We start from the raw sequence: 16,315 nt of genomic DNA, 5'->3' as shown, positions 1-16,315 counted from the left end.
AATGGAGACAATAGATCTAGCTGGTCGGTCATAATACAATATAGGCATTAGATCTAGCTGGTCGGTCATAATACAATATAGGCATTAGATCTAGCTGGTCTGTCATATTATAATAGAGACAGTAGATCTAGCTGGTCTGTCAAATTATAATAGAGACAATAGATCTAGCTGGTCTGTCATAATATAATAGAGCCAGTAGATCTAGCTGGTCTGTCATAATATAATAGAGACAGCAGATCTAGCTGGTCTGTCATAATATAATAGAGACAATAGATCTAGCTGGTCTGTCATACTATAATAGAGCCAGTAGATCTAGCTGGTCTGTCATAATACAATATAGACAGTAGATCTAGCTCGTCTGTCATAATACAATAGAGACAGTAGATCTAGCTGGTCTGTCATAATACAATAGAGAGTGTAGATCTAGCTGGTCTGTCATAATATAATAGAGACAGTTGATCTAGCTGGTCTGTCATAATATAATAGAGCCAGTAGATCTAGCTGGTCTGTCATAATAAAATAGAGACAGTTGATCTAGCTGGTCTGTCATTATATAATATAGCCAGTAGATCTAGCTGGTCTGTCATAATATAATAGAGACAATAGATCTAGCTAGTCTGTCATAATATAATAGAGACAGTAGATCTAGCTTGTCTGTCGTAATATAATGGAGACAATAGATCTAGCTGGTCGGTCATAATACAATATAGGCATTAGATCTAGCTGGTCGGTCATAATACAATATAGGCATTAGATCTAGCTGGTCTGTCATATTATAATAGAGACAGTAGATCTAGCTGGTCTGTCAAATTATAATAGAGACAATAGATCTAGCTGGACTGTCATAATATAATAGAGCCAGTAGATCAAGCTGGTCTGTCATAATATAATAGAGACAGTTGATTTAGCTGATCTGTCATTATATAATATAGCCAGTAGATCTAGCTGGTCTGTCATAATATAATAGAGACAATAGATCTAGCTGGTCTGTCATAATATAATAGAGACAGTAGATCTAGCTGGTCTGTCATAATACAATAGAGACAGTAGATCTAGCTGGTCTGTCATAATGCAATAGAGACAGTAGATCTAGATGGTCTGTCATAATATAATAGAGACAGTTGATCTAGCTGGTCTGTCATAATATAATAGAGACAGTAGATCTAGCTGGTTTGTCAAATTATAATAGAGACAATAGATCTAGCTGGTCTGTCATAATATAATAGAGCCAGTAGATCTAATTGGTCTGTCATAATACAATATAGACAGTAGATCTAGCTGGTCTGTCATAATATAATAGAGCCAGTAGATCTAGCTGGTCTGTCATAATACAATAGAGACAGTAGATCTACCTGGTCTGTCATAATATAATAGAGACAGTCGATCTAGCTGGTCAGTCAAATTATAATAGAGCCAGTAGATCTAGCTTGTCTGTCGTAATATAATGGAGACAATAGATCTAGCTGGTCGGTCATAATACAATATAGGCATTAGATCTAGCTGGTCGGTCATAATACAATATAGGCATTAGATCTAGCTGGTCTGTCATATTATAATAGAGACAGTAGATCAAGCTGGTCTGTCATAATATAATAGAGAGAGCAGATCTAGCTGGTCTGTCATAATATAATAGAGACATTATATCTAGCCAGTCTGTCATAATACAATAGAGACAGTAGATCTAGGTGGTCTGTCATAATATAATAGAGACAGCAGATCTAGCTGGTCTGTCATAATATAATAGAGACAGTAGATCTAGCTGGTCTGTCAAATTATAATAGAGACAATAGATCTAGCTGGTCTGTCATAATATAATAGAGCCAGTAGATCTAGCTGGTCTGTCATAATACAATATAGACAGTAGATCTAGCTGGTCTGTCACATTATAATAGAGACAGTAGATCTAGCTGGTCTGTCAAATTGTAGTAGAGAGAGTAGATCTAGCTGGTCTGTCATCAGATAATAGAGACACAGAGACAGTAGATCTAGCTGGTCTGTCATAATACATTAGAGACTGTAGATCTAGCTGGTCTGTCATAATATAATAGAGACAGTTGATCTAGCTGGTCTGTCAAATTATAATAGAGCCAGTAGATCTAGCTTGTCTGTCGTAATATAATGGAGACAATAGATCTAGCTGGTCGGTCATAATACAATATAGGCATTAGATCTAGCTCGTCTGTCAAATTATAATAGAGACAATAGATCTAGCTGGACTGTCATAATATAATAGAGCCAGTAGATCAAGCTGATCTGTCATAATACAATATAGACAGAAGATCTAGCTGGTCTGTCATATTGTAGTAGAGAGAGTAGATCTAGCTGGTCTGTCATCAGATAATAGAGACACAGATACAGTAGATCTAGCTGGTCTGTCATAATACAATAGAGACAGTAGATCTAGCTGGTCTGTCATAATATAATAGAGACAGCAGATCTAGCTGGTATGTCATAATATAATAGAGACAGTAGATCTAGCTGGTCTGTCAAATTATAATAGAGACAATAGATCTAGCTGGTCTGTCATAATATAATAGAGACAGTTGATCTAGCTGGTCTGTCAAATTATAATAGAGCCAGTAGATCTAGCTTGTCTGTCGTAATATAATGGAGACAATAGATCTAGCTGGTCGGTCATAATACACTATAGGCATTAGATCTAGCTCGTCTGTCAAATTATAATAGAGACAATAGATCTAGCTGGACTGTCATAATATAATAGAGCCAGTAGATCAAGCTGATCTGTCATAATACAATATAGACAGAAGATCTAGCTGGTCTGTCATATTGTAGTAGAGAGAGTAGATCTAGCTGGTCTGTCATCAGATAATAGAGACACAGATACAGTAGATCTAGCTGGTCTGTCATAATACAATAGAGACAGTAGATCTAGCTGGTCTGTCATAATATAATAGAGACAGCAGATCTAGCTGGTCTGTCATAATATAATAGAGACAGTAGATCTAGCTGGTCTGTCAAATTATAATAGAGACAATAGATCTAGCTGGTCTGCCATAATATAATAGAGCCAGTAGATCTAGCTGGTCTGTCATAATACAATATAGACGGTAGATAAAGCTGGTCTGTCACATTATAATAGAGACAGTAGATCTAGCTGGTCTGTCATATTGTAGTAGAGAGAGTAGATCTAGCTGGTCTGTCATCAGATAATAGAGACACAGAGACAGTAGATCTAGCTGGTCTGTCATAATATAATAGAGAGAGCAGATCCAGCTGGTCTGTCATAATATAATAGAGACATTATATCTAGCTGGTCTGTCATAATATAATAGAGACAGTAGATCTAGCTGGTCTGTCATAATACAATAGAGACAGTAGATCTAGCTGGTCTGTCAAAATACAATAGAGACAGTAAATCTAGCTGGTCTGTCATAATATAATAGAGACAGTTGATCTAGCTGGTCTGTCATAATATAATAGAGCCAGTAGATCTAGCTGGTCTGTCATAATATAATAGAGCCAGTAGATCTAGCTGGTCTGTCATAATACAATAGAGACAGTAGATCTACCTGGTCTGTCATAATATAATAGAGCCAGTAGATCTAGCTGGTCTGTCATAATATAATAGAGCCAGTAGATCTAGGCGGTCTGTCATAATACAATAGAGACAGTAGATCTACCTGGTCTGTCATAATATAATAGAGCCAGTAGATCTAGCTGGTCTGTCATAATATAATAGAGCCAGTAGATCTAGCTGGTCTGTCATAATACAATAGAGACAGTAGATCTACCTGGTCTGTCATAATATAATAGAGCCAGTAGATCTAGCTGGTCTGTCATAATATAATAGAGACAATAGATCTAGCTGCTCTGTCATAATATAATAGAGAGAGCAGATCTAGCTGGTCTGTCATAATATAATAGAGACATTATATCTAGCTGGTCTGTCATAATGTAATAGAGACAGTAGATCTAGCTGGTCTGTCATAATACAATAGAGACAATAGATCTAGCTGGTCTGTCATAATACAATAGAGACAGTAGATCTAGCTGGTCTGTCATAATATAATAGAGACAGTTGATCTAGCTGGTCAGTCAAATTATAATAGAGCCAGTAGATCTAGCTTGTCTGTCGTAATATAATGGAGACATTAGATCTAGCTGGTCGGTCATAATACAATATAGGCATTAGATCTAGCTGGTCGGTCATAATACAATATAGGCATTAGATCTAGCTGGTCTGTCATATTATAATAGAGACAGTAGATCTAGCTGGTCTGTCATAACATAATAGAGCCAGTAGATCAAGCTGGTCTGTCATAATATAATAGAGAGAGCAGATCTAGCTGGTCTGTCATAATATAATAGAGACATTATATCTAGCCAGTCTGTCATAATACAATAGAGACAGTAGATCTAGCTGGTGTGTCATAATATAATAGAGACAGTAGATCTAGCTGGTCTGTCATAATACAATAGAGACAGTAGATCTAGCTGGTCTGTCATAATATAATAGAGACAGTTGATCTAGCTGGTCTGTCATAATATAATAGAGCCAGTAGATCTAGCTGGTCTGTCATAATATAATAGAGCCAGTAGATCTAGCTGGTCTGTCATAATACAATAGAGACAGTAGATCTACCTGGTCTGTCATAATATAATAGAGCCAGTAGATCTAGCTGGTCTGTCATAATACAATAGAGAGAGTAGATCTAGCTGGTCTCTCATAATATAATAGAGCCAGTAGATCTAGCTGTTCTGTCATAATATAATAGAGCCAGTAGATCTAGCTGGTCTGTCATAATATAATAGAGACAGTAGATCTAGCTGGTCTGTCATAATACAATAGAGACAGTAGATCTAGCTGGTCTGTCATAATACAATAGAGACAGTAGATCTAGCTGGTCTGTCATAATATAATAGAGACAGTTGATCTAGCTGGTCTGTCATAATATAATAGAGCCAGTAGATCTAGCTGGTCTGTCATAATATAATAGAGCCAGTAGATCTAGCTGGTCTGTCATAATACAATAGAGACAGTAGATCTACCTGGTCTGTCATAATATAATAGAGCCAGTAGATCTAGCTGGTCTGTCATAATATAATAGAGACAATAGATCTAGCTGGTCTGTCATAATATAATAGAGAGAGTAGTTCTAGCTGGTCTCTCATAATATAATAGAGCCAGTAGATCTAGCTGTTCTGTCATAATATAATAGAGCCAGTAGATCTAGCTGGTCTGTCATAATATAATAGAGCCAGTAGATCTAGCTGGTCTGTCATAATACAATAGAGACAGTAGATCTTGCTGGTCTGTCATAATATAATAGAGACAGTTGATCTTGCTGGTCTGTCATAATATAATAGAGACAGTTGATCTAGCTGATCTGTCATTATATAACATAGCCAGTAGATCTAGCTGGTCTGTCATAAAATAATAGAAACAATAGATCTAGCTGGTCTGTCATAATATAATAGAGACAGTAGATCTAGCTGGTCTGTCATAATACAATAGAGACAGTAGATCTAGCTGGTCTGTCATAATATAATAGAGAGAGTAGATCTAGCTGGTCTCTCATAATATAATAGAGCCAGTAGATCTAGCTGTTCTGTCATAATATAATAGAGCCAGTAGATCTAGCTGGTCTGTCATAATACAATAGAGACAGTAGATCTAGCTGGTCTGTCATAATATAATAGAGACAGTAGATCTAGCTGGTCTGTCATAATATAATAGAGACAGTTGATCTAGCTGATCTGTCATTATATAATATAGCCAGTAGATCTAGCTTGTCTGTCATAATATAATAGAGACAATAGATCTAGCTGGTCTGTCATAATATAATAGAGACAGTAGATCTAGATGGTCTGTCATAATATAATAGAGATAGTTGATCTAGCTGGTCTGTCATAATATAATAGAGACAGTAGATCTAGCTGGTCTGTCAAATTATAATAGAGACAATAGATCTAGCTGGTCTGTCATAATATAATAGAGCCAGTAGATCTAGCTGGTCTGTCATAATACAATATAGACAGTTGATCTTGCTGGTCTGTCATAATATAATAGAGACAGTTGATCTAGCTGATCTGTCATTATATAATATAGCCAGTAGATCTAGCTGGTCTGTCATAAAATAATAGAAACAATAGATCTAGCTGGTCTGTCATAATATAATAGAGACAGTAGATCTAGCTGGTCTGTCATATTGTAGTAGAGAGAGTAGATCTAGCTGGTCTGTCATCAGATAATAGAAACACAGAGACAGTAGATCTAGCTGGTCTGTCATAATATAATAGAGAGAGCAGATCTAGCTGGTCTGTCATAATATAATAGAGACATTATATCTAGCTGGTCTGTCATAATATAATAGAGACAGTAGATCTAGCTGGTCTGTCATAATACAATAGAGACAGTAGATCTAGCTGGTCTGTCATAATACAATAGAGACAGTAGATCTAGCTGATCTGTCATAATATAATAGAGACAGTTGATCTAGCTGGTCTGTCATAATATAATAGAGCCAGTAGATCTAGCTGGTCTGTCATAATATAATAGAGCCAGTAGATCTAGCTGGTCTGTCATAATACAATAGAGACAGTAGATCTACCTGGTCTGTCATAATATAATAGAGCCAGTAGATCTAGCTGGTCTGTCATAATATAATAGAGACAATAGATCTAGCTGGTCTGTCATAATATAATAGAGAGAGTAGTTCTAGCTGGTCTCTCATAATATAATAGAGCCAGTAGATCTAGCTGTTCTGTCATAATATAATAGAGCCAGTAGATCTAGCTGGTCTGTCATAATATAATAGAGCCAGTAGATCTAGCTGGTCTGTCATAATACAATAGAGACAGTAGATCTTGCTGGTCTGTCATAATATAATAGAGACAGTTGATCTTGCTGGTCTGTCATAATATAATAGAGACAGTTGATCTAGCTGATCTGTCATTATATAATATAGCCAGTAGATCTAGCTGGTCTGTCATAAAATAATAGAAACAATAGATCTAGCTGGTCTGTCATAATATAATAGAGACAGTAGATCTAGCTGGTCTGTCATAATACAATAGAGACAGTAGATCTTGCTGGTCTGTCATAATGTAATAGAGACAGTTGATCTAGCTGATCTGTCATTATATAATATAGCCAGTAGATCTAGCTGGTCTGTCATAAAATAATAGAAACAATAGATCTAGCTGGTCTGTCATAATATAATAGAGACAGTAGATCTAGCTGGTCTGTCATAATACAATAGAGACAGTAGATCTAGATGGTCTGTCATAATATAATAGAGACAGTTGATCTAGCTGATCTGTCATTATATAATATAGCCAGTAGATCTAGCTGGTCTGTCATAAAATAATAGAAACAATAGATCTAGCTGGTCTGTCATAATATAATAGAGACAGTAGATCTAGCTGGTCTGTCATAATACAATAGAGACAGTAGATCTTGCTGGTCTGTCATAATATAATAGAGACAGTTGATCTAGCTGATCTGTCATTATATAATATAGCCAGTAGATCTAGCTTGTCTGTCATAATATAATAGAGACAATAGATCTAGCTGGTCTGTCATAATATAATAGAGACAGTTGATCTAGCTGATCTGTCATTATATAATATAGCCAGTAGATCTAGCTTGTCTGTCATAATATAATAGAGACAATAGATCTAGCTGGTCTGTCATAATATAATAGAGACAGTTGATCTAGCTGGTCGGTCATAATACAATAGAGACAGTAGATCTAGCTGGTCTGTCATAATGCAATAGAGACAGTAGATCTAGATGGTCTGTCATAATATAATAGAGACAGTTGATCTAGCTGGTCTGTCATAATATAATAGAGACAGTAGATCTAGCTGGTCTGTCAAATTATAATAGAGACAATAGATCTAGCTGGTCTGTCATAATATAATAGAGCCAGTAGATCTAGCTGGTCTGTTATAATACAATATAGACAGTAGATCTAGCTGGTCTGTCACATTATAATAGAGACAGTAGATCTAGCTGGTCTGTCATATTGTAGTAGAGAGAGTAGATCTAGCTGGTCTGTCATCAGATAATAGAGACACAGAGACAGTAGATCTAGCTGGTCTGTCATAATATAATAGAGAGAGCAGATCTAGCTGGTCTGTCATAATATAATAGAGACATTATATCTAGCTGGTCTGTCATAATATAATAGAGACAGTAGATCTAGCTGGTCTGTCATAAGACAATAGAGACAGTAGATCTAGCTGGTCTGTCATAATACAATAGAGACAGTAGATCTAGCTGGTCTGTCATAATATAATAGAGACAGTTGATCTAGCTGGTCTGTCATAATATAATAGAGCCAGTAGATCTAGCTGGTCTGTCATAATATAATAGAGCCAGTAGATCTAGCTGGTCTGTCATAATACAATAGAGACAGTAGATCTACCTGGTCTGTCATAATATAATAGAGCCAGTAGATCTAGCTGGTCTGTCATAATATAATAGAGACAATAGATCTAGCTGGTCTGTCATAATATAATAGAGAGAGTAGTTCTAGCTGGTCTCTCATAATATAATAGAGCCAGTAGATCTAGCTGTTCTGTCATAATATAATAGAGCCAGTAGATCTAGCTGGTCTGTCATAATATAATAGAGCCAGTAGATCTAGCTGGTCTGTCATAATACAATAGAGACAGTAGATCTTGCTGGTCTGTCATAATATAATAGAGACAGTTGATCTTGCTGGTCTGTCATAATATAATAGAGACAGTTGATCTAGCTGATCTGTCATTATATAATATAGCCAGTAGATCTAGCTGGTCTGTCATAAAATAATAGAAACAATAGATCTAGCTGGTCTGTCATAATATAATAGAGACAGTAGATCTAGCTGGTCTGTCATAATACAATAGAGACAGTAGATCTTGCTGGTCTGTCATAATATAATAGAGACAGTTGATCTAGCTGATCTGTCATTATATAATATAGCCAGTAGATCTAGCTGGTCTGTCATAAAATAATAGAAACAATAGATCTAGCTGGTCTGTCATAATATAATAGAGACAGTAGATCTAGCTGGTCTGTCATAATACAATAGAGACAGTAGATCTAGATGCTCTGTCATAATATAATAGAGACAGTTGATCTAGCTGATCTGTCATTATATAATATAGCCAGTAGATCTAGCTGGTCTGTCATAAAATAATAGAAACAATAGATCTAGCTGGTCTGTCATAATATAATAGAGACAGTACATCTAGCTGGTCTGTCATAATACAATAGAGACAGTAGATCTTGCTGGTCTGTCATAATATAATAGAGACAGTTGATCTAGCTGATCTGTCATTATATAATATAGCCAGTAGATGTAGCTGGTCTGTCATAAAATAATAGAAACAATAGATCTAGCTGGTCTGTCATAATATAATAGAGACAGTAGATCTAGCTGGTCTGTCATAATACAATAGAGACAGTAGATCTAGATGGTCTGTCATAATATAATAGAGACAGTTGATCTAGCTGATCTGTCATTATATAATAGAGCCAGTAGATCTAGCTGTTCTGTCATAATATAATAGAGCCAGTAGATCTAGCTGGTCTGTCATAATACAATAGAGACAGTAGATCTAGCTGGTCTGTCATAATATAATAGAGACAGTTGATCTAGCTGGTCTGTCATAATATAATAGAGCCAGTAGATCTAGCTGGTCTGTCATAATATAATAGAGCCAGTAGATCTAGCTGGTCTGTCATAATACAATAGAGACAGTAGATCTACCTGGTCTGTCATAATATAATAGAGCCAGTAGATCTAGCTGGTCTGTCATAATATAATAGAGACAATAGATCTAGCTGGTCTGTCATAATATAATAGAGAGAGTAGTTCTAGCTGGTCTCTCATAATATAATAGAGCCAGTAGATCTAGCTGTTCTGTCATAATATAATAGAGCCAGTAGATCTAGCTGGTCTGTCATAATATAATAGAGCCAGTAGATCTAGCTGGTCTGTCATAATACAATAGAGACAGTAGATCTTGCTGGTCTGTCATAATATAATAGAGACAGTTGATCTTGCTGGTCTGTCATAATATAATAGAGACAGTTGATCTAGCTGATCTGTCATTATATAATATAGCCAGTAGATCTAGCTGGTCTGTCATAAAATAATAGAAACAATAGATCTAGCTGGTCTGTCATAATATAATAGAGACAGTAGATCTAGCTGGTCTGTCATAATACAATAGAGACAGTAGATCTTGCTGGTCTGTCATAATATAATAGAGACAGTTGATCTAGCTGATCTGTCATTATATAATATAGCCAGTAGATCTAGCTGGTCTGTCATAAAATAATAGAAACAATAGATCTAGCTGGTCTGTCATAATATAATAGAGACAGTAGATCTAGCTGGTCTGTCATAATACAATAGAGACAGTAGATCTAGATGGTCTGTCATAATATAATAGAGACAGTTGATCTAGCTGATCTGTCATTATATAATATAGCCAGTAGATCTAGCTGGTCTGTCATAAAATAATAGAAACAATAGATCTAGCTGGTCTGTCATAATATAATAGAGACAGTAGATCTAGCTGGTCTGTCATAATACAATAGAGACAGTAGATCTTGCTGGTCTGTCATAATATAATAGAGACAGTTGATCTAGCTGATCTGTCATTATATAATATAGCCAGTAGATGTAGCTGGTCTGTCATAAAATAATAGAAACAATAGATCTAGCTGGTCTGTCATAATATAATAGAGACAGTAGATCTAGCTGGTCTGTCATAATACAATAGAGACAGTAGATCTAGATTGTCTGTCATAATATAATAGAGACAGTTGATCTAGCTGATCTGTCATTATATAATAGAGCCAGTAGATCTAGCTGTTCTGTCATAATATAATAGAGCCAGTAGATCTAGCTGGTCTGTCATAATACAATAGAGACAGTAGATCTTGCTGGTCTGTCATAATATAATAGAGACAGTTGATCTAGCTGATCTGTCATTATATAATATAGCCAGTAGATCTATCTGGTCTGTCATAAAATAATAGAAACAATAGATCTAGCTGGTCTGTCATAATATAATAGAGACAGTAGATCTAGCTGGTCTGTCATAATACAATAGAGACAGTAGATCTAGATGGTCTGTCATAATATAATAGAGACAGTTGATCTAGCTGATCTGTCATTATATAATATAGCCAGTAGATCTAGCTGGTCTGTCATAAAATAATAGAAACAATAGATCTAGCTGGTCTGTCATAATAAAATAGAGACAGTAGATCTAGCTGGTCTGTCATAATACAATAGAGACAGTAGATCTAGCTGGTCTGTCATAATATAATAGAGCCAGTGGATCTAGCTGGTCTGTCATAATACAATAGAGACAGTAGATCTAGCTGGTCTGTCATAATACAATATAGAGAGTAGATCTAGCTGGTCTGTCACATTATAATAGAGACAGTAGATCTAGCTGGTCTGTCATATTGTAGTAGAGAGAGTAGATCTAGCTGGTCTGTCATCAGATAATAGAGACACAGAGACAGTAGATCTAGCTGGTCTGTCATAATATAATAGAGAGAGCAGATCTAGCTGGTCTGTCATAATATAATAGAGACATTATATCTAGCTGGTCTGGCATAATATAATAGAGACAGTAGATCTAGCTGGTCTGTCATAATACAATAGAGACAGTAGATCTAGTTGGTCTGTCATAATACAATAGAGACAGTAGATCTAGCTGGTCTGTCATAATATAATAGAGCCAGTAGATCTAGCTGGTCTGATATAATATAATAGAGCCAGTAGATCTAGCTGGTCTGTCATAATACAATAGAGACAGTAGATCTAGCTGGTCTGTCATAATATAATAGAGCCAGTAGATCTAGCTGGTCTGTCATAATATAATAGAGACAATAGATCAAGCTGGTCTGTCATAATATAATAGAGAGAGTAGATCTAGCTGGTCTCTCATAATATAATAGAGCCAGTAGATCTAGCTGTTCTGTCATAATATAATAAAGCCAGTAGATCTAGCTGGTCTGTCATAATACAATAGAGACAGTAGATCTAGCTGGTCTGTCATAATACAATAGAGACAGTAGATCTAGCTGGTCTGTCATAATATAATAGAGACAGTTGATCTAGCTGATCTGTCATTATATAATAGAGCCAGTAGATCTAGCTGGTCTGTCATAATATAATAGAGACAATAGATCTAGCTGGTCTGTCATAATATAATAGAGACAGTTGATCTAGCTGGTCTGTCATAATATAATAGATCCAGTAGATCTAGCTGGTCTATCGTAATATAATAGAGACTATAGATCTAGCTGGTCTGTTATAATATAATAGAGACAGTAGATCTAGCTGGTCTGTCATAATACATTAGAGACAGTGATCTAGCTGGTCTGTCATAATATAATAGAGACAGTTGATCTAGCTGGTCAGTAAAATTATAATAGAGCCAGTAGATCTAGCTTGTCTGTCGTAATATAATGGAGACAATATATCTAGCTGGTCGGTCATAATACAATATAGGCATTAGATCTAGCTGGTTGGTCATAATACAACATAGGGATTAGATCTAGCTGGTCTGTCATATTATAATAGAGACAGTAGATCTAGCTGGTCTGTCATAATATAATCGAGACATTATATCTAGCTGGTCTGTCATAATACAATAGAGACAGTAGATCTAGCTGATCTGTCATAATATAATAGAGACAGCAGATCTAGCTGGTCTGTCATAATATAATAGAGACAGTAGATCTAGCTGGTCTGTCAAATTATAATAGAGACAATAGATCTAGCTGGTCTGTCATAATATAATAGAGCCAGTAGATCTAGCTGGTCTGTCATAATACAATATAGACAGTAGATGTAGCTGGTCTGTCACATTATAATAGAGACAGTAGATCTAGCTGGTCTGTCATATTGTAGTAGAGAGAGTAGATCTAGCTGGTATGTCATCAGATAATAGAGACACAGAGACAGTAGATCTAGCTGGTCTGTCATAATATAATAGAGAGAGCAGATCCAGCTGGTCTGTCATAATATAATAGAGACATTATATCTAGCTGGTCTGTCATAATACAATAGAGCCAGTAGATCTAGCTGGTCTGTCATAATATAATAGAGACAATAGATCTAGCTGGTCTGTCATAATATAATAGAGAGAGTAGATCTAGCTGGTCTCTCATAATATAATAAAGCCAGTAGATCTAGCTGGTCTGTCATAATACAATAGAGACAGTAGATCTAGCTGGTCTGTCATAATACAATAGAGACAGTAGATCTAGCTGGTCTGTCATAATATAATAGAGACAGTTGATCTAGCTGATCTGTCATTATATAATAGAGCCAGTAGATCTAGCTGGTCTGTCATAATATAATAGAGACAATAGATCTAGCTGGTCTGTCATAATATAATAGAGACAGTTGATCTAGCTGGTCTGTCATAATATAATAGATCCAGTAGATCTAGCTGGTCTATCGTAATATAATAGAGACTATAGATCTAGCTGGTCTGTTATAATATAATAGAGACAGTAGATATAGCTGGTCTGTCATAATACATTAGAGACAGTGATCTAGCTGGTCTGTCATAATATAATAGAGACAGTTGATCTAGCTGGTCAGTAAAATTATAATAGAGCCAGTAGATCTAGCTTGTCTGTCGTAATATAATGGAGACAATATATCTAGCTGGTCGGTCATAATACAATATAGGCATTAGATCTAGCTGGTTGGTCATAATACAACATAGGGATTAGATCTAGCTGGTCTGTCATATTATAATAGAGACAGTAGATCTAGCTGGTCGGTCATAATACAATATAGGGATTAGATCTAGCTGGTCTGTCATATTATAATAGAGACAATAGATCTAGCTGGTCTGTCATAATATAATAGAGCCAGTAGATCTAGCTGGTCTGTCATAATACAATATAGACAGTAGATCTAGCTGGTCTGTCATATTGTAGTAGAGAGAGTAGATCTAGCTGGTCTGTCATCAGATAATAGAGACACAGAGACAGTAGATCTAGCTGGTCTGTCATAATATAATAGAGAGAGCAGATCCAGCTGGTCTGTCATAATATAATAGAGACATTATATCTAGCTGGTCTGTCATAATACAATAGAGCCAGTAGATCTAGCTGGTCTGTCATAATATAATAGAGACAATAGATCTAGCTGGTCTGTCATAATATAATAGAGAGAGTAGATCTAGCTGGTCTCTCATAATATAATAAAGCCAGTAGATCTAGCTGGTCTGTCATAATACAATAGAGACAGTAGATCTAGCTGGTCTGTCATAATACAATAGAGACAGTAGATCTAGCTGGTCTGTCATAATATAATAGAGACAGTTGATCTAGCTGGTCTGTCATAATATAAAAGAGCCAGTAGATCTAGCTGGTCTATCGTAATATAATCGAGACGATAGATCTAGCTGGTCTGTTATAAAATAATAGAGACAGTAGATCTAGCTGGTCTGTCATAATATAATAGAGCCAGTGGATCTAGCTGGTCTGTCATTATAAAATAGAAACAGTAGATCTAGCTGGTCTGTCATAATACATTAGAGACAGTAGATCTAGCTGGTCTGTCATAATATAATAGAGACAGTTGATCTAGCTGGTCAGTCAAATTATAATAGAGCCAGTAAATCTAGCTTGTCTGTCAAATATAATGGAGACAATAGATCTAGCTGGTCGGTCATAATACAATATAGGCATTAGATCTAGCTGGTCGGTCATAATACAATATAGGCATTAGATCTAGCTGGTCTGTCATATTATAATAGAGACAGTAGATCTAGCTGGTCTGTCATAATATAATAGAGCCAGTAGATCAAGCTGGTCTGTCATAATATAATAGAGAGAGCAGATCTATCTGGTCTGTCATAATATAATAGAGACATTATATCTAGCTGGTCTGTCATAATACAATAGAGACAGTAGATCTAGCTGGTCTGTCATAATATAATGGAGACAGCAGATCTAGCTGGTCTGTCATAATATAATAGAGACAGTAGATCTAGCTGGTCTGTCAAATTATAATAGAGACAATAGATCTAGCTGGTCTGTCATAATATAATAGAGACAGTAGATCTAGCTGGTCTGTCATAATACAATATAGACAGTAGATCTAGCTGGTGTGTCACATTATAATAGAGACAGTAGATCTAGCTGGTCTGTCATAATATAATAGAGCCAGTAGATCTAGCTGGTCTGTCATAATACAATATAGACAGTAGATCTAGCTGGTGTGTCACATTATAATAGAGACAGTAGATCTAGCTGGTCTGTCATAATACAATAGAGACAGTAGATCTAGCTGGTCTGTCATAATATAATAGAGACAGTTGATCTAGCTGATCTGTCATTATATAATAGAGCCAGTAGATCTAGCTGGTCTGTCATAATATAATAGAGACAATAGATCTAGCTGGTCTGTCATAATATAATAGAGACAGTAGATCTAGCTGGTCTGTCATAATACAATAGAGAGAGTAGATCTAGCTGGTCTGTCATAATATAATAGAGACAGTTGATCTAGCTGGTCTGTCATAATATAAAAGAGCCTGTAGATCTAGCTGGTCTATCGTAATATAATCGAGACGATAGATCTAGCTGGTCTGTTATAATATAATAGAGACAGTAGATCTAGCTGGTCTGTCATAAAATAATAGAAACAATAGATCTAGCTGGTCTGTCATAATATAATAGAGACAGTAGATCTAGCTGGTCTGTCATAATACAATAGAGACAGTAGATCTTGCTGGTCTGTCATAATATAATAGAGACAGTTTATCTAGCTGATCTGTCATTATATAATATAGCCAGTAGATCTAGCTTGTCTGTCATAATATAATAGAGACAATAGATCTAGCTGGTCTGTCATAATATAATAGAGACAGTTGATCTAGCTGATCTGTCATTATATAATATAGCCAGTAGATCTAGCTTGTCTGTCATAATATAATAGAGACAATAGATCTAGCTGGTCTGTCATAATATAATAGAGACAGTTGATCTAGCTGGTCGGTCATAATACAATAGAGACAGTAGATCTAGCTGGTCTGTCATAATGCAATAGAGACAGTAGATCTAGATGGTCTGTCATAATATAATAGAGACAGTTGATCTAGCTGGTCTGTCATAATATAATAGAGACAGTAGATCTAGCTGGTCTGTCAAATTATAATAGAGACAATAGATCTAGCTGGTCTGTCATAATATAATAGTAGATCTAGCTGGTCTGTCATAATACAATATAGACAGTAGATCTAGCTGGTCTGTCACATTATAATAGAGACAGTAGATCTAGCTGGTCTGTCATATTGTAGTAGAGAG

Source organism: Oncorhynchus clarkii, chromosome 29 (genome assembly GCF_045791955.1).
Source record: "Oncorhynchus clarkii lewisi isolate Uvic-CL-2024 chromosome 29, UVic_Ocla_1.0, whole genome shotgun sequence".
In the NCBI taxonomy this organism is placed as follows: domain Eukaryota; kingdom Metazoa; phylum Chordata; class Actinopteri; order Salmoniformes; family Salmonidae; genus Oncorhynchus; species Oncorhynchus clarkii.
This window is presented reverse-complemented; position numbering follows the sequence as displayed.